Source organism: Haliaeetus albicilla, chromosome 7, assembly GCF_947461875.1.
Source record: "Haliaeetus albicilla chromosome 7, bHalAlb1.1, whole genome shotgun sequence".
Classification (NCBI taxonomy): domain Eukaryota; kingdom Metazoa; phylum Chordata; class Aves; order Accipitriformes; family Accipitridae; genus Haliaeetus; species Haliaeetus albicilla.
In genome coordinates this window covers 39,274,710-39,287,890 of record NC_091489.1, presented here as the reverse complement: position 1 = coordinate 39,287,890, position 13,181 = coordinate 39,274,710, and the positions used below count along the sequence as shown (strand labels likewise).

Here is a 13,181-nt window from a genome sequence, read left to right as displayed (position 1 = left end):
TCTCGCAGGGCTGCTCTTCCAAAGAGGACTGTACAGTTAGACCCCGCTGACCGCCAGCAAAATCAATGAATGCTGCTGACGGGTTTTCCTTGCAGACTCGGGCTGAAAGCAGGTTTCAGGAATTGCTCCCAGCAGCCTGTCTGGGCAGCTGGGGGAGGGAGCCTAAGAGCGGCTGTGATGGGAAGCGGCAGCGGGAGAGCTGTGTGCCCAAAGAGATGATTTGAACTTCTTTCCAAATGTTTTAAAGGAGGGAAAAAAACATCAGCCCCCCTACTGGCTTCTTCTCCGATCATCCTCCACTGGTAAACATACGTTGCTGGCTCAGGAACCATAGGGAGAGGTCTGCCGCATCCCATACGTCATGCCTAAGTACAGGGGCTGCCTGGAGCTTCCCCACCAAAACATGTTGCCGCTAGAACCCAGGGTTTCATCAGCACTGCAGGTTTGCATGGGAAGATGGAAGTGAAAAACCCCTGATGTTTCTGAGTTGAAATTGTCTTTTCTTTCTGTTCCGCAGGAAACTTTGCTGTTTACTTCGCCATTCTGCTTCAAAGGGAGCAAAAACGGGTCCTGAAATATCTGGATGTCCTGTGGAAAGGAGATGCTGGTTTTTCAAAAGGGACTTGCGTAGCAGAAGTACCTGAAACCCAAAAAGAAATCCAGGGTTGTCAGAGTCTTCAGTATCTCTTTTAATTGTTACTCTGGTGGGATTTTCTCAGAGATTATATTTCCACAGTGATAACTGTTATCACTTTTTTTTATAGTCCCGGCTATTTGCAAGCTGGGAATGAGCAGCGTTGGCGTCGAGCAGAGTTTCCAGGACATGTTGAAAAGCAGAAAGCGCTGGCTTTCATCTGCCCACTTACAAGGAGCACAATGTTTTCCCCAGTGCTCCCATCCCAGTCCTGGCTCCCCGCGACCTTACGGCCATCCCCTGCAAAGGCTGAACACTGAGGAGGCACTGAAGTCAGCCAGGCAACTGGCGTGCTTCATGCCTGAATGCCGTGCTAGGGCAGCGCCTGGGAGCTGCAGAGCCGGCCACCTCGCAGCGCTTGCAGAATCCGGCCCTTGTAAGTTATATGGCAATAGAGCGAGGGAAATGGGATGCCAGGGACAGCTCACTGGAAAGCACAGCCCGTGTCTCTCTAGTCCCATAATTTTTGTTGGGAAGTTTTATCTTTTTAATTTGTTACATATCATGCATCGTCTGATTAATTATTGCTTCTCTGCAGGGAGGACGAGAGTTTATAGAGCAATATAGCATTAGTGTTAGCTTTATACACCCTCAAAGCCCAGAGGAAGCTCAGCAGAGTACTTATGCGATGTTCTGTCGATAATAATGACTCAGCATTTGGCCGGTTCGTGGGTATATCAGAAGCGCTTTATTAAAACGTACACAGTATATGCATCGAACATAAATACAGCCGAGAGATGCGGAGCGTGCCGTGCCGCATACATATCAGTCGGCGCCTATGCTGGGGCAGCCTCGCCGGGAGAGCTTGGGGCTGGAGCTGCTCGCTGGCACAGCCCTGCCTGCCTCTGCCTCTGCCTCTCCCTGCCTGCTCCGCAAATCCCCGGCAATGCAGGAGTCTAATTGCCACGGTGGCCTGGGACGCATTGAGCTGCTCGGCATGTCCTTCAGCTCCGCGAACGCAGAAATAGCCACAATAAAACTCCATTTACAGCCACATCTCTCCATCAGCTGAGCAAGAGCCCTCTCCCTGAAGAAGGCTGCCCATCCAGCAAACGATATTAAGGAGGGTGTATAACTGATTGGGGAAGGTACTGCAAGTGGGACTAACAGCAACAAAATGCAGTTGAACGTTTCCAGCGCTGAGTAAACCACGTGTCTTCATAATTTGATTGTGCCCCTGTCCCCCAGGTACCTTCCAGCTGTATTGAACACCGATGGAGTTATTTAGAATCATAAATAATATTACCAAAGAGGGTCTGCTGGGTAAACAGAGTCAGTGTATAAATTGTCGGCGCGCGATATTGATTGTTCTGAGCTGACTAATGAATTATTCTGTTTAAGGGGCCGGGGAAATAATGCTCGGTGTTTTCAAGGCAAGGGCCCTTTGAAGAATTTCCCCCCGGCGCTGCTGGGCTTTGTTGTCCCGGCCACCGCAGGCACCGAGCGTGGACTGCCGGCAATCGCCCCACCGCCAGCCTGCGCGGCACAGCCAGCGGACCCCTCAGTGGCGTGCAGCTGGGATGAGCGGGCAGGGATGTATTAATGGTGGGAGCTTGTCACAGGCAATTCGCAAAACATTCCCCTAACCTTTGATCCTACTAGCTTCGTCCTTTCCTCCTTGTTTCTCGTCTTCCCTTCTTCCTTCCATCTTTACACAGCGTCTTGCAGAGAAGGGACCCGATGCGAGATTTGTGGCTGCTCTTAGAGGTGCACCAGGAGCCTCTCTGTTGCCCTGGGCCTGTGCCAGCCAGCCAAGGCTTCCCACTGCCTTCCTACCTCCTTCCTGGACCGAACGCTTTTCCCCACATGCAGTGAACCTGGGTGCCTCTCCCACCTGTTGGCATTTTGCTTTTTTTTGGGCTGGTGTCTGCTTAAATGGGTTTTTTCCCCAGAGATGTATTAGCTGCCTTAAGCCCTGCCCCAGGACGAGGAGAAATGAGCCATCCTTTTTAACAGAATTTGCTTTTTTTCTCCTCACCTGCATAATAAGTTCTGTTAAATTTATAGTTTTTCAATCCCTTTGATGTAAGGGACTCAAAACACTTCCTCACTAATCTCACGCAGCAGTGCCTGAAACGCTGAAGGCGCTGGCGGGGGATATGGCAGGGAACCAGACAACAATTATTGGCATTCTGGGGGCTGGGGCAGCATTAAGAGACAGCTAATTTTAAAATAAATTATACCATTAAACCGCTTTTGGTTTTTTTTCCCCTGCTTTTTGTGCTACAGGCTCACCAGAGAAAAGGCAAAGCTGGAGCACCCTGGCGGAGTGGCCACACTGGCTACAGAGGAGCTCACTGGGGGTTTGTGGGCAGGAGGAAGAGGAGGGCAGCTTTGTCTGGGAACAAGCCCCTGCACTGGGTGAATGCACTTGCCCACTAACCATACCAAATACTTGTACAGGGATTGACCCATTCAAGCCAGTCACGCAAACCTCCCTCGCAAGACACTTCCTGTTTAGTAATCAGTAACCTGCACACTCCACACCTTGCTTCCATCTCACATTTGGCATGCATTTGTCTTAAGTTATTTGAAGTTGAAAGCAAAGAAAAATGGTACTGTAATTCTGCCTGCCACCAATTCAAAGATTTGGGGCTTTTGCCGGAGGAAGAGGAGTGACAAAATGTATGTGACGTAGGGCCCCGCATCTGGAAGGCACCTTAAAGCTTTACAAAGAAGCTTTGCATAGAGCGTAATTTGCTGCTAGGAAAAAGCTGAATTGCTAGAATAGCATTTTCCTGCCTCTGGCCCTTCCTGAGCTGGTGCCCAGATGAGTGCTGTGCCGTGTGCCGTGCTTTGGGGAAGAGCGGTGGCAGCCGACTTCCCTTCCGAAGGGGGACGTGAACTGAGACGCTGGCCTGTCGCCGCAGCCCCTTCCCCAGGAATGTGGCTGCAGCTGCTGTTTCGAGGGCAGAACTTTGGCTCCCCGTAATTAATGCTGATTTTGCCATAACGCCTTGTATTTTAGCGCATTATCTTTCCTCTTTTCCACCCTTTGAGCTGTGATTGCTACTCCACTTTATAAAGGAAGCCCCATTATTTTCCCTCACAAATAGAGCGGGGTCAATTTGCATAGCCCCTTTGCCACTCCATTAAGCGTTACTGAATTCACCACTTCTCACCAATACAGCAGTATTTGTGTCTCTGCTCGCTTTTCCTTTCTTCCTGAAGCTCGGGAAGACACTTGCTCATAACCGTGGGTTTAGTATCCAAGAAACCGAACCATTTGCTGAAACTTCAGCAAAAGTTTAAACATTGCCATGTCTTTACCAATGGGCAGGATTAGCCACAGCCCTGGCTTAGCATCTTCCCAGAAGTCAAGTGAGCTTGTTCTCTGGATGGGCTTCATTTAGTTACTGAAGGTCTTAGGGACTCCTTAAGGATGCTCACCCATCAGCTGGGATTAGAGAATGCGATTCTCTCCCACAAAGGGCTTTGCGCCATGGAAATGCGTGCAAGCCAGGCTCCGGAGCGGGATGCCTGGGACCACACTGGACTGCAGGAGCATGTCCTCACGGGAGCCTGGCTGGATGAGCGTGCATGTTTGCTCTGGGTATGCAAGGATGGGAAGGAGTTAAACCCAGCCACCCCAGGACCTTCATGTCCAGCATGATTCAGGCCATTTAATTAGTGTCCCATGCTTGGCATATTCGATAGTGTTTTCCCCCCAGGGAGAAGCGCACCAGCTCACATATATTGCCTGTTATCTTTCAAGTACTCAGAGCAGAATGCTTTTTCAGTAACCTCATCAAAGGATAAGCCAGGATTCAGATAAGCTTTTCAAGGAGGAAGTCAGGGTTATAATTTTCAGAGACTTCTGAATGTCACCTCCAATTTTCAGCTCCGCCGTTGGAGCGGCCGTTTTTGGAAGCCACCCAGCCTCAGATATTGAAATGGGTGACCTGTGGACTCAGGCCTCCTCAGTTCCTGGTCATCGTCAGTCTGGCAGATCCTGGAGTTGAAAGTGCTTGAGATTTCTGACTTTATAATAACGCGGTTTCTCAGAAGTGCAAATTACAGAGGAATTGGTGCTAAACTCCCCATTAACTATGGAGCCTGAGAAATCCTCAGTGTCCCAAATTACCTGTCACTTTCTCTGTAACACGGCATAATTCTGTCGCTTAAAAAAAAAAAAAGTGGCCATCATTTGACATTTCAGTGAAATTCCTAATTGACTGCGCAGCTTGCTTTGCAAGCAGGCCGTTCCCCACTTCTCGGCTGTAGGCCAGCGTGTGTTTGGCATGCTGACACCGACGGTTTCTCCCCTGTGCATTGCAATGCTCCCCCAGGCCCCCAAGTGGGACCCCTCTGGTGATGCTCCCCCTTCTTCAGTCTCTTTTGGGTGCTGGGAACCCTTCTGCAGCACTCAGCTTCCAGACAGCGTGGGGATAAGGGTGTTTTCGAGGATGCCCAAAAATGTGGGTACAAGCTTGAGGCTAAACACGCTGGAGGGAGAGGATGGCAGGAAAATTCCAGCTGAGGCTAATTTCAGGGTTAAGCCGGCTGCTGTACCTATAATATAACCAGGTCTCATGGGAAAAATTAGCTTATTAGAAAGGATTTGAATATGGGAAGGTGGGTGATTTTCTGGAGTAGGAGATGGAGGACAGATACAGTCGATGGCATCAACAAGCACGTAAGGAATTAGACTTCGAACTGGTTTTCTGAGGGTGGATGTTTTGGTGTGAATTAGAAATGGCTTTTGGCCGTGTTTCCCAGACCACGTTTTCAGCTTTCGTTCATGACCACAAGATTTTCACAAAAAATTACCTAGACCAATTAAAAAGGACTTTTATGTAAATACAGAGCGGGGAAACCCAGGAAAAAACAATGGCCAAAATGTTTTCTTAACAAATGCCTGCCGGGAGGCACAGCAAGCACTTTGCCAGAGCTGGCATTAGACCTGCAATTTCTGCCTAAACTTTGGGGTTTTGCTGCACACCTTTGGGCAGGCTGGCCAAATGCCTGGCCACCCCTGTGCTGGGGGGGCTGGTGGGCCCGTGGCCCAATGTGACCGCCGCAGGGGGACCGTCCTCACCCCGGAGGCTTTGTGCTCGTCCACAGCCCAAGTCGTCTCTCCCCCTTTGTTTTTCCATTGCAATTCCCATAACTTCAAAACGGCTCGTTGGGACTTGTCCCAGCAGGGGAAGAAAATTGGGTCCCCAGAGTCCATTTTCAAAAGCACTCAGGCTTCAGTTTTGCTCCCCATAAATGGCAGCACCATTACACTGCCTTCTCTGGGACATCTCCGGCCCCGTGTAAGTGTATAAATCCAGTTCATCTACACTTAAAAACTCACTCCTCCCGCAGTTAACAGCAGTGCTCCCAAGCCTAATTACTCTCTCTGGCCTTTACTTGCCATTGATCTCCTATTTTCCGTCCCCTTCCCCTGCTTTCCAAAGTGGTTTCCCTGCTAGGGCTGGGACCGCAGGTGTGCCCAGTGAGCCCCGTCACCGGGGCTGCTAGCTCCCAGCCCCAGCTGCTCCTGCTCTGGCCTAAATGCCTGGTGTGGAGGGGTAGCTCCCTTTGGCTCGGCTGGCGATGGGGGTGCTTTGGCACTGCTGGTCTCAGGGACAGCAATGGAGGTGGCCAGAGTGAATCGCTCCCAATCCTGTGTCTCTCACTGCGTCAGCTGCTGCGTGCTGGTGGACTGGTCAGAGGTGTCTAAGGTGGGACCCCCCGGTGAGGGGTTGTAACCCAGATGGCAAACCTTTGGCATAAAAACATTAATTGCTGGTGTCTGGCCATGGTGGTGGGCTGTTATCCTCTGTGCTGTCTCTTCGGAGGACTGGGCACTGGCATTTCAGTGTGTCTGCCCTGCGCGAGGCTGGCTCTGCGGCCCCAGCAGGGATGGGGAGCCTTGGTAGCCCCTTAGAGAGGGCTAGCCAAAAGCCAGGGGGTTGAGTCGGCTGGGTTTTACCCTCAGAGGTGGCTGGTGTCGGACCTCTTCAAGGATGGGTGCTGGCAGGCGCCAAGGCTCTTAACCCCCATGTGCTGTTCAGCTTTTAGCCCCTGAGGAAGTGTTTCTGGTTGCAAAAAGACTAAAATCTCAGCAAAAACCTAAAACGGGCTCCGGCAATCCCTAGCTAGGCAGGGCAGAGGAGAAAGGACGAACAAGCATCCTGCCAGCTCAGTGCGGCGATGCTGCGCGAGGTTGGTGAAACACCTTGCGTGAGCCCACGCCGTGCCCGGCTCTGCCGGCAGCCGGCTTGGCACGTGGCTCGAGTCTGGCTGCAGCTGCGGGCATTGCCCCTTTGCATCCTCCCTCCTCTCCCTCCCTCACCCGGGTGCCTGAGGAAGAGCTCGGGCTGCAGGCAGCTCCCTTCCCCTGGGAGAGGGGGCGGGCAGCTGTGCGGGTTTAAAACAGCAGCTATGGGACGGAGCACTAGGCACCGGCTCAGTGCCTTTTCTTCCCCTCTGTTTCTTTTTCTTTTTCCCTCCTGGCTGAATCAATAATTAAGCATATTCTAAGTAGTGCAGTTTTGCTTGAAATTTTCCATTTGGCTTGTGCATTAGTTGGAAATGAAATATTTAGAGGACAGAATATAGTAATAAAGCCAAGACACGTTTTCTGCTAGTATATTTTATTTATTTTGTTTAATAATGAGGTTCTGTGTCTGTTTCTACCCCCCTCTGTATCAGTGGCTTCTCCTCTTCCCCTTTCCTTTGGAGGCAGGAGATAATATCCCCCTTTTAAAAAAATAATAAAGTCTAGCTTGTCTAACAAATCAGGTCCTATGCTCTGATGTTGTAAGTGTTCAAAGGAGCTTCCCAGAAGGCTTAGGGAGAGGAGTAACCCAGCATCTCCACACTGATGCTCCTGTTACCCAATGATTTGTCTGGAAGGGAAAAGCAAAAGGGATTCTTTCACTTACAATTATTTGTTCCCCAGTGCGAAACCTTTAATAATTCCCTGGGAAGAGAATGGATCCTTTCCACACAGGAGCACGACCCGCCCCGCGCTGTCTCCTCCTCTGCGTCTCTGCGTTTCCACTTGTGAAATATATTCTGACTCGTTTGGGGCCTTTTTCTTACCTCTGTCTGCGGTGTCGAGATGTTTGCAAGAATTTATTCCCTGGGGAACTTCATGAATACATTACTGATGCTCACAGTGAAGCAGGGAGAAAAGGCTGAATGCCGAGTAATTGGCCTGGGGAAGGTTGCAGGACCCGATGCAGCTCCCAACCCTTTACATGCTGCCACGTTTTCCAGGCTGGTCCTGGTCCTGGTTCCCTCAACTGATGTAGGTGGGAAATGACTGTGCCGTCCTAAGAAAATTTGTGGCTTCAACCTTTTTTTTTTTTTTTTTCCCCCCCATTCTGCTTTTGGGATGTAAAAGCCCATGTAAATCCCTGCAATAGAAATTACTCCAAGGAAATTCATATCATGTACAGCGAAGCGCTTCATCCCAACAGCTTCAAAATATTTCACTGAGATTTTGATCTTTTCTTCAAAACCTGTTTACAGTTTAAAAAAAAAATATTTAAAAAGTGTGTATGTATTTGCACTTGTGTATGTATTTGAAATGGAGTGTTTCTCCCAAGCAGCCTAAGCGTGTAGAAACTCTTCTTGTCTGAAAAGCAAATGAAGTTTTCCAGCTAAGGAAAGAAACCCGGAGCTTCCCTGCCTCCAGACAGGACTGGGGGGAGGCAAGCAGCCCTGCTGCCAGCCTGGGTGTGTTTTCTTGTGCAGGAATTTTGGCGGGTCTAGGCCACAGTCCTTTCCTCATTTAACAGAGGCTTCGTCAGGGCCCTGTGGGGTTTGCAGTGGTGGCTGAGCCTGGGCGCAGCTCTGGGGCTGCTCCTGCCCTCAGGGACGTTGGTGTTTCCCAGGCTGGGACTGTGTGTGCCTCCTCTGTGAGAAGGGTCCTTGGTCCCACACAGGTTTACGTGGGCGTCAAAAGGCATTTTCTGATGGTAATATTGATCCCTGAAGTTTCTCGGTTGTTGCTTCCGCTCTGCAAAGGTGTGATTAAATAAATTAAAAAAATAAACAGCAAAGCAAAAAAACCTTCAGCCTTCTGCTTCAGGTGTGAAGGCGCTTAAGATAACTAATTATTTGCACAGCTTGCTTCTCTAAGCTCTTCTGTGCTTCAGATAAACATTTTGTATACATTTGAACTTGGAAATTAGGAAGAAAGCCGCACTGTGTTGATCTGTTCGGGATCTCGCTGTGTTTGAGAAGTCAATCCGTTCATCTTCAGCAAATTAGGGGTGCCGAAAACTGATATTTTTCTAATATTTGCTCAGGCTAGCGTCTCGTGCTGTGTACTCCCGGGAGGAAAGGCTTTTGCAGGAATTTAATCACCAGTTCTTATGACTTCCTCGATGTGGCCACTGTGGAGCATGTGAAATACAGCGGGTATTAGAAGAAATTCATGGGGCCCGATTCTGGTGTTACCCCTACAGGGATGCTGCTCTGAGTGAGAGGCCATGCCATGGACCCCTGTCTATCTGTCTTTCCGCAGCCACCGTGTGTCTTTATGTGGCCCCTGGCAGCCTTACCTGGTGATTTCCTCTGCTGGTCCCAATCTCGACCCTATTTTGGGCAGTCCAGGGCGAGTTTGTATTTCCCTACCTGTACCTGTACTGCCAAAGCTGTCCTGCGGACAGAACCGCTCTTTTTAACTCTGCAAGCAAGTTTTGAGCCAAGGCTGAGTTAAGCAAGAGGGAGGACGGGGGAGCAGGGCTCTCTGTTAATGGGTCGCGCTGGCAGGCGGGAGGAACCCTTCCTGGTCTGCTCGTTGTAGTTAATTCTCAATAATAGTTCTCCCATTGTTAATATTGTTGTTAAACTCCTGCATTCTCGCCGAGCGAGAGGTAATTATAATAATTAACAGAGAACTCATGAACTTGTCAAACTGGTAATTACAAACCACAGGGACTTTTATCATTAAGAGATGCCATTCAGGAGAGGGGAGAGGGAGTGCGAAGCCTCTCTTGATTAGATCTGTGCCCCTGATGAGTCTCACCTCTGTCCGGGTGCCTTCTTTCCCGGGACCTGGATTGCACTGCTCCAGCTACCGCAAAGCCCATCTTCGCCGTGCCCCGGCTGAGCAGGGAGTTGGCACTGCAGTCTCCAAAATAAACAAGCGACAAAAGCAAACACTTGCCTGCAAATCCACAGGCAGCCCCAGGACAGCCAGGCAGGGCTGCTGCCAACACGCGTGCTGCAGGCGCTGCCTGGGCTTTGGCTCCGGAGGGTGTGTGAGGATGCTCAGCTTGAGCTTTCCTCCCTTCAGCTTTCCCTCCCTCCTCTGGCCATCTTCCATGGAGGAGGACCCTGTGGTCCATGATGCTCCTGTGTGCTTCCCACTCCCATTCTCCCCTGGCAAGGGTGAGCAGTAACCTGTGCATGGAAAAGCTTCTTTTCATGTAAATTATCCCTTCCCTGTCCTTGGAAGATAGGCTAAGCCAGCACAGCTTGCTGTTGAATCACCAGCAGCATCTTTTGCAGTAGAGGCTACAGCTCTGGTCCCCAGACAAAGAGCTGAGCTTGCCCACAAGGGGAGTTTGTGGCCCCAGAGCCTGGTCCTGCAGCTCCCTGGTGTGCCGGTCCCATTGGGCTTGAGCCACGGGGGAATGGCCGAGCGGTCTCCACAGGGCTGGGACCCAGATGGGTGCTGCAGGGCAAGGGAGGGAGGGGGCTTCTTTGTGTTCTCCTGCTGCAAGGGCCTGGGCAACCCAGCTATGAGCAAAGGGCAAAGTCAAAAGCGTTGGGCGCATCTGCCCACTTGTAGCTACAAAACCATCTTGTCTTTTACCTTCCATGTGCTTCAGGCCCCTCACCCCCACCTCCCCCCTGTGCCCCGAGGTTTTCCCCGAGGATCCTGGATGTGTTATTTGGAAGCAGGAGCCATTTCCTTGGAGGAGCTGTTTCTGTAGTTGCTAGAATAAACTGTGTGTTTCAGTCCATGTGCGATGTATTTTAGCTCCCTGTGCACATTTATATGTGCACAATTCTCAATGAAACAAGGAATTAACAGTGCACTCTTGTTTTGACTTTATTAAAAGCACAAAGCTGGAAATATTTAGGCTAAAAGGAGTTCTGGAGGTCTGATTCGCTCTAGGAGGTGACTCCAGCAGAGCCCACAGTTTGGGATGTGGCAGGAATGAATGGAGAGGCCGATTTCAGATTAACCCATGGATCTCTGCTGCACAGCCTTCCGGCAAGTGGCCCTTTCCCCCACAGCAGTTGGGGCAGCAGGAGAGAAAGCAGGTGCAGGAGGCACCCCTCATCCTGCAATGTACGATGTTGCCTGTTTTCAGACAAAGCAAGGTCAGTGAGAATGTAAGCATTTCTCCTGATCATTTAGTTTGTGGCCAGGCAGGTTTTGGGTGGTGTGCCGACCCCCGCTGTGGTGGTGTGCCTCTCCAGGGAAGCCCTGTGCCGGTCAGCGGCATCACTCCCTTCTCGCTCCACTTCACACGTCGCCCAGCAAGTTTTGCTCAGATATTCTCCAAGTTTCCTCTCGTGCCTATTGTGAGATTTCTCTCCTGGACAGCAAACAACAAATGGTCCTTTTCACCCAGGAGATAAGATTGTTCATCTTCCAAAGTCACCGGCACTTGTGACGCCGGGTCTGGAGCAGTTTGAATAATGAGCCTTCGGGAGAACTCGTGTTTCTGTTCGTGTCCTTTTCTTAACAAAGACCTGAGGCTCCCAAGGCAGCGGCAGCTCCGCCAGGCACTGAACACGACAGGGGCTGCTTCTGAAGGGCACAAGTTACAGAGAAGATTTTCTTTTCTTCCCTTTTTTTTCTCCTCTGCTTTTCCAATTGTATTTTTTGTCAGGCGCCGGCGCTGAACAATCGGTCCTTTATAGAAAAATTCCCACCAGGAGCGACACAAATGCTGCTGCGCGGATCCCCCTCCTCCCTTACAACCACTATCCTTCAGTGCCTTGCATGTACATTTCAATCTAAACGGTGAACCAGAAGTTCCCTGTGTCCTTAAAGCCTTCCTTTTGTGGCTCTTATGTGTCATGTTTCCCACCCTCCCTCGGCCTCTCCCCTCTTTTGCATCCCCCAGCTGCACGGCCCCTGCATCCTGCTTCCCTCTCCCTGCTCTGTTGGTATCCCTGCCTGCTGCCCCTGTCCTCCCCGGTCTGCTGGGTGCCTTTCCTCCTGCATCCCCTCGTAGCATCCCTCTCCATCCCATGCCTCGATGCCCAGGCACCGGTAAAGGCAGAAGGGGGAAAAGTTTCCCGCACAGGTGCGCCTTAGTAAGGAGAAAAACCATCTATAGCCACAGCAGAGCGGGCAGCAGCCAGGAGGGTGGCTGTTATCAGCCACTCCAGGACACACGGCAAACTCGGGAGCTACTGAGCATGGTGGCGGGAGCAGTGTTGTGTAGGAAAGTGTTTCAGTGCTTGCTCGAGACCATCCGTTTCAGGGCTCTGTTTGAGCACCTGCTTGGTGTTCAGCTTGTGCAAGGTCCTGTCTTAGCCGGATGCACTGCACATCCTCTCCCACCTTCTCCTCCGTCCCCACCAGCTCAGTCTTGTTCCTCTGGTCCTTTCCCTGTGCGGTGTCATCTCTCACCCCTTTCCCATCCTGCTGCTGTCTTTGCCTTCTCCTCTCCTCCAACTAGAAGGAGCTTAAAAAGAACAATAAAGCCATTCTTGCAGCATCTGCATTAAGCTTTGGAGGCAAAAAAAGCATCACAGACAAACCAGGGACATTCGCTCACTGTGACTGTGGGGCTTTCATCCAGGGCCCTGTGCCAGGCAAGGTGCGGGGCAAACCCGAGCGGACGTGTCCATTGCCCAGCTGCTCTGCTACCGCTCCTCCTGGAGAACCGGGGCTGGAGGAGGACCACCACGCTGGGCTTTGTCCTCCCTCCCACTCCGCTGCTGGGGCTGCGGCTTTGCCCCAGGAGGAGCACCACTGCAAACTGCTTTTCAGACCGCTGCCTAAACATGTCTGGCTCAAAAGCCGTCTGGAAAAACTCCTATTGGAGCTGCACGGCCTTTTGCATTGGCTGCTTTGGAACTGGAACCTGCCGGTGCCCTGAAAATGAAGACACATGAAAATATGCAAAGTAAAAATAAAGGAAGGCTTTCTCTCAGCAGTGAGGCAGTGAAAATGAAATTCATTCTCCCCGCTTCCTGCTGCGGCCACAGAAAAGGCGGAAACGCTTCATTTCCCAGCCGCCAAACTTGCAAAGGTGGATCTGAAAACTCAAGCCAGGTTTTTCTTCCTCGTGTGCCTTCCAGAACCTGTCAGCCACCAAACTTTCCAATTGCCTGTGCAACACAGCCCAGCCTGACGCGGGCTCGCCTCAAGTGACCGACAGGACTGTGGGAGGGATGCAGGTGATGGGCAGCACCCGGTGCCATCACACCCAGCACTGGAGCCAGGGGCAAGCAGGAGGGAAAAACCAGCCTGGTTGCTGAAATCATCAGGTCATCCTGGATGCCATGAAATCTGCTGCCGGAGGAGGTGCCTTTCCCTGGCTGAACCACATGCACGGCCTACCAGGCTGCC

The 13,181-nt window shown here is 51.2% G+C and overlaps 1 long non-coding RNA gene across 4 annotated transcripts in view; it reads left to right on the top strand.

Moving 5' to 3' along the window:
• The window catches only part of LOC138686165 (uncharacterized), a 30,012-nt gene extending 25,083 nt beyond the window's left edge, over positions 1-4,929 (top strand). For 2 of the 4 annotated variants that reach the window (XR_011325522.1, XR_011325523.1), the window contains exon 5: positions 518-4,929. This is a non-coding gene — a long non-coding RNA (uncharacterized lncRNA). The remainder of the gene's footprint in view (positions 1-517) is intronic. The other 2 variants (XR_011325525.1, XR_011325524.1) reach the window with 2 other exon arrangements.
• Positions 4,930-13,181: the final 8,252 nt, after the last annotated feature.